Here is a 6,112-nt window from a genome sequence, read left to right as displayed (position 1 = left end):
ATAAAACAGACAACTGCTGTCTAGACAGTTTATCTATGATCAGTCTTCGAAAGTCAAACTATGCGACTTTCAAATGCTGCCACTGGCAAGCTGAACCTTCCTTGTAACTCAAGAGCACCAAGGATGTTTCTCAAACTATTTTATAATTGCAGATAAAAGGGTAAAATTTTGGAAAGTCAGATAAAGCTGTCAAGGCCTTCATGCATAATCCCAAAAAGAACAATGACAGCATTTATGTTCATAGAGGATCATATTCATATCTGGGAATCCAGAGAGTATAAAGTGATGGAGAATAAATGGGAAATGTCAGCCCTCACATGGACTCACACACATATATGCCTCCCCCCCAAAAAAAATGTTTTCACCAACCTCCCTACTCTTAAGGTGAGAAGATACTCTACCCTGTGCTAAATGTCATTCTGCCACAGAAATTGCCAGCTGATGCCCAACAATTTTTTTAATCCCTTTGTTCAGGACCATTATGCTTCTTCTCCAGGATGGGAGAGATTACCTGGGGAAAAGGCACTAAATATGGCATGCTCCAGACTGTTGGGAGACTGGACAAAGCATTAAGGCGTTTCACAGTGCTCTGAGACTAAGTAAAGTGACATAAAGTACCCCATGAGTTTAGGTGGGCTGGTAGGAAGACAACATAGGGTGTGATGGATTGGGGACAAATTTTCCTGGGCAAATATTAGAGACTTTATGGAATTGAAAGTAACAGGAAAATGGTGGTGGTTTAAACCCAGCAGGCAACTAAGCACCACACAGCCACTTGCTTACTCCTTCCCCTGGCCACAGTAGTATGGGGAGAAAAACTGGAAATAAAAAAATATTGAACTTGTGGGTTGAGATAAGAACTCTTTAATAACTGAAATAAAGTACAACGTAAGTATAATAACCACAGAAATAATGATTGCAATCAAAAGGAGAAAGAGAGAGGAATAAAACCCATGAGAAACAAGTGAGGCACAATACAATTGCTCTCCACACACTCACCTATGCTCATCCCATCCCCAGAGGGCAATTGGCCCCTCCCAGCCAATTCCCCCCAGCTGAAATACTGGAAATGACCTGCTATGGTATGAAGCATCCTTTGGGGTAGTTAGGGTCACCTGTCCTGGCTATGTTCCCTCCTGGCTTCCTGTGCACCTGCTGATGGGCAGAGCATGACACTGCTGAAAAGTTCCTTATTAAGTATAAACACTGCTTAACGACAAATTTCAACGTGTTATCAACATTATTCTTATACTGAATTCAAAGAACAGCACTGCACTAAACACTAAGAAAATTAAATCTACACCCAATGACATCAGGACCTGGGAGACTGTGACTACTGCTGTACTGTACTTGGTGGTTCTATTACAAAACTATTTGGTGAGAGTGTTACCATGTATTGCAGTAATCTGTACTTTTCTTTGTGTGAATTACTTCCTCCTCTCCCTCTCTTTCCTTTCTTCAGTGTCCTCAGCCTGTCTGGTGCAGTGTAGCTTTTATGTACAGTTATGTACCTTTGTCTGCTCCACAGGACTTGATCCTGGCGTGCAGATTTTGCTCACACTAAACTTTCTTTTCTAATGGCACAGATTAGAACAGGAAAAACTTATTTCTGGCTCTGTTTCCTGAATACTTGAGGCTTTGCCCTATCGTTATACTCAAGACATGAAAAATCAGTAAATCATATGCTGAATATCAAAACTTCTTTAAAATGGTTTTATTCTTTCTCCTAAGCTTCTCAAGGAAGTAAAGTACCATGTGCCTGCCCTTTTCTCTGTAAGCCTCAAAGTATCTTTCCCCTTTAGCTGCTGAAGTCATTAGCCAATTCCAACAAATCTGCCAGAGGAGCACAGTCTCAAAGGAAATATTGCCATGAGCACAGACAGCTGAATAGAGAGAGCGGCACAAATTGGTGCCTCATCTAACACAAATTTTGCCACCTGAATTCAACACTTACCTATTTTCTTTGCCCTGGTGGCATTTTAGCAAATACACACTAGCCAGCAAATACACACACCTGAGCAGCACAGTTACAACCTGTAAGCACCAACATCCTCGGGGCCTTTCCCAAATGGTGACTAGAGAGCAGAGGAGGCTGCAGAGGCAAGGAATAACACAGGAGAACTGGCTGACTTGCAAGAAGGCAGAGGCATTCATGTTTGAGGGTAGGGACAAGAGATCTACAGTGTGTAGAGAGAGAGAGTAAAGGACATACAGCCACAGGAGATGTTTTGTTTTAATGCCATTGTTCACAACAATGATGTTCTGGAGAAGCTCCATAAATTCTCCCCTCTGATAATCTTAACTTACCCTTTCTTTTTTGATAGAGTTTTAGTATTAACTGCTGCCTCCAATTGTGTGTAACCTCTTTCTACCTTTTATTTCAACCTCTTTGGCTTCAAGTCCACATGAATTTTGTTTATCCAAAATCTATCTCACTCTGACCTGTTCTTATTTATTCTTTGCACACCAGTTCTTGATGTCTATCTGGAAATCAGAATATTCAAAATAGCTTCTGAATTTGATAAAACACAATACCTTATTTTGTTTTTTTCTAGAAGAAATTTCATTTAAACCACAGCTGCTTTTTTAATTATTTAAATTAATTGTAAGGTCATAATAATTGTTACCCTCTCTAAATGAGATTGTAACACAGAATTATCTGGAAAATACAATGATAATTTAGTTTTATCTTTCCAGTAAGTAAAAGGATTGGGGTTTAGAATTTGTTGAGAAACAAGTGTTAACTCTTTCAGTGTCATTTTGGCAATGTGGAAAACCTTGGACGATGCTATCGTTAAGAATATGTTAAGTCACAGCTGTTCTTAATTATGAATATTTTTCTGGAGGGAAAAGCAAAACATATCATTTTACATATAGATACATCCTTATGCTCTTTTTTAACAAGGGCCATGTCTCTGAGGGTGACCAGTGTGTTCGAGACTAGAGTCTAAATAAGCTAGGAAGATAAATTCATCCTACCAAGACAGCAGCAAGCCCTGCTTTGCTCCATCATATATTGCTAATGTCTTCTGTACAAAGACAAGAGATATTGGTGAATCCCATCTGGCAAGAAGAAATAATTGTAACTAAGCTTTATCTAAATGAAGACAGTTTTACATCTCATTTAAAGGTAAGTCATCTAAAGAGCAGTCCTGAAACTCTCACAGAGGTATTAACAAATTTTAATTCATGTTAGATTTCTTTCTGCCAGTGAAGGTTAGATTTTGTCTCCTTTCTAGGAACTCACTGTCAAAACAGTCTGGCATAGAAGAGGATGAACAATTAATAACCTGGATTACAGCAGAGTTTCAGTATCTTATTACCTGCATTAAGGGGCAGGGTGGAAGATTACTTTGACATCACTTTTGGAAACACCATCTCATCAGGGATTCTGAAGTCCCTACTCTGTTTTTGTCATATTATAGAAATTACAGAGGTCAGGTGCTGGCTCCATTTGCAGCTCAGTTGGCATTTGTGTGGCAAGGAGATGTGGAGTTTAAGACTATCTGATTGGTAAAGGTCTGGCATGTCTCCTATTTGATCTTTTAATTAGGAGAAATTCATCCTAGTCTTTCTTAAAACGCCTACTCATTGATTTTCTTTTGGCCATATTCTAAGGCCTTTTCTTTGGGTATATTTATAATTTTCTATTAAAAAAATTTCACATTTCAGCACAAGGAACAAATTTATCTAGCATTATTTATAGCTTTAAAAATGTGATGCAGAATATAGTCTAAAATTCCTGAATATTTAAGCTTCTGCCTTATTTTTCACTCAGGAGTAACAAATCCTGCTTACTGGTTCAGAAGGTATTATTGTCCTTGACGTTTATGAACTGTGCTCCAGAGAAATCAAATAATATATAATAATATCAAAATAAAATAATCTTGAACATTTTACCTAAATAAATAAGGAATTAAAATAAAATACTTCTGTAAGTGTTGTATTAAAAATTGAAGCAATTCTTAAATTTTTCAGTAGGGATAAAAGAATCATATAGTAAAAATAGAGCTTTGCATAATCATAATTTTCATTTATATTTTTTCTGGGGTGCTAGCGTTTGTCTCTCCCTTTTTCCAACAATATCCATTGTTTTACTAATAGATTGAGAAGGGTTCCTCATTTATTAGCCATTAATTTATAATAAGACATCAGCCATATCTTCTCTCAATATTAGCTTGAAACAAATTAGCACAATTAAAAGAGCAAGTGTATTTCTTGATTGAAAGGCCATTTGCTTATTTACACCATTTGTATCTGAAGAATATGTTAACCACACTTAAGAAGCTGAGCTATGTTAAAACTTTCCCTCACTCTGTTTCATTTATTTTACTGAGAATAGCACCTCTGTTTGAAATGAAGTGGTGCAAAAATATTGCTATGAGAACTAATTAACCTTTGCCTGAAATTTTGTGACCAAGGTGTTGGAAAATGGGTGAGTGGGACCATGTATGACTTGCATATGGTCTCAAAATCTGGTCGTGGTTCTCCTGGAGTCCCACAGCAGTATCACCGGCCTCCTGCTTTTCCTTTGAAACTCACCCGTCTTAAGGAGCTGAAGAAGTACACAATTTATTTCTATATTCTGGATCCCTGAAGGACACTGGAGATAGTTTCTGGGCGTAGCTTCTTAGAAATATAAGTCAGCTATTGCAAAAGCACAGAACTACACCTGGATTCTGAACTTTCTTGATGAACTTTTAAGAAAATCGTATTGCATGTTGAATTACCCAATGGTTATGGATGAGCTCATTAAGGAGACAGGATTGGTGGCAGGCTGGTTGAGTTTGTGATCTCAAGGACCAAATGCCTGTGAGGCTAAAGGGGATTCCATAGTCTATATTTCAGTCCTAAAAATCAGTTCATTAGATCATTAGTTCATTAGTTCATTTTGAATGTGAAAACTGAAAGAATAGAGGCAAAGAATAGTCAACCATACAATGCAGTTTTATGTCTGAAAGCCAAATAAGCTTTATCTTGTTTCATAATTCAGCAGAATACACTTTAACAATCAGCTGTAGACTCACCATTCCTTGCTTGGGAAAAAAAAAAAAATACTTGTCACTCTTCTTACTTTCTTAGTTTTTCGTGGATCTCTTGATGGTTTTTTGTATGGAGAAATCTGAGCATTTTTATGAACATTTTCAGAAAAGTACCTGTACAAACCAAGAATTTCATTACTTAATTTCACTCTGTGTAATCTAAAGAAACAAACAAAGCAAAACACACAAACAAGCAAAGCCCCTCACTTGGACTAATCTATCTGTAGCTGCTGCACTGCCAGTGCCATCAGAGTGACTCCTCTTTGTATATCGAAGAAGAGTTGCTAGCTGGGCTTTATCTGCACATTTAGTCTTGCTGATCATGAAGGTGGTGGTAATAAGCTTAGAAATATTATCCTTTGCTTTCAAATCTCTTGTTCAGTATTCATTCTTCTGCTCAAGAAGCCCATCTTCCTCCTTCTGCACTTGTGGCTACCAAGCTGCCCTGTGTTAATTCCTGAGTGAATAAATATTTAGGTAACTGAGAGAAAGAATTTATTCCATAGCTCCAGTTGTTTAAAACACATTTTTTTCAAGTCACAGCAAGCTCAGTATTGCCATACCTTTCAAGAGCAAATTGTGAGGAGCCCTGTCCCCTGACTCACAAAGTTATTTAGATACCCAGATTGATAAAGAGATAGCAGATATCTAGAGAATTGAGTTCTAAAACAAATTAAATGTACAATAGCCTTCACACCAGCAGATTTTTTATCTCTCCTGGTGGAGCCACAGTGTTTTTGCATTTATGTCAGGCTACAGGTTATGGCCAGCCGGGCGTGAAGCAGAGCCCAGGAAATCTACCCCCTACAGAAATTTTCAGACACTTTATCCTCAACAGGAACCCCTGACTGTGTTCAACTGCTTGAACTATTATGCATGTAGAGGTAAACTGGCTTAGAGCTCAGCCAGTTTAGCACTTCAGCACTTCAAATTTTATATGCATAAAAATGTTTAAAGGCTGTAGGAGAGCTGTAAGTCACTTTGCCTCTGCAACCGTGAAACCTTAAGAAGCTCAAGAGGGCAAAGTACTATCACTCCTTGCTAGTTTAAGCCTTCTAGCACAGAGGACC

At 37.9% G+C, this 6,112-nt stretch overlaps 1 long non-coding RNA gene across 1 annotated transcript; it reads left to right on the top strand.

Annotated features, from left to right (window-relative positions):
* The first annotated feature begins 2,043 nt into the window (after window positions 1–2,043).
* On the top strand, window positions 2,044–3,884 carry LOC120749406 (uncharacterized). Its single transcript, XR_005699649.2, has 3 exons — window positions 2,044–2,162; window positions 2,906–3,130; window positions 3,240–3,884. It is a non-coding gene; the product is annotated as an uncharacterized LOC120749406 (long non-coding RNA).
* Window positions 3,885–6,112: the final 2,228 nt, after the last annotated feature.

The sequence above is a fragment of the Hirundo rustica genome, chromosome 2 (assembly GCF_015227805.2).
Source record: "Hirundo rustica isolate bHirRus1 chromosome 2, bHirRus1.pri.v3, whole genome shotgun sequence".
Classification (NCBI taxonomy): domain Eukaryota; kingdom Metazoa; phylum Chordata; class Aves; order Passeriformes; family Hirundinidae; genus Hirundo; species Hirundo rustica.
Note: the sequence above shows the minus strand (reverse complement) of the source record. Positions and strands in the feature narration are given on the sequence as shown.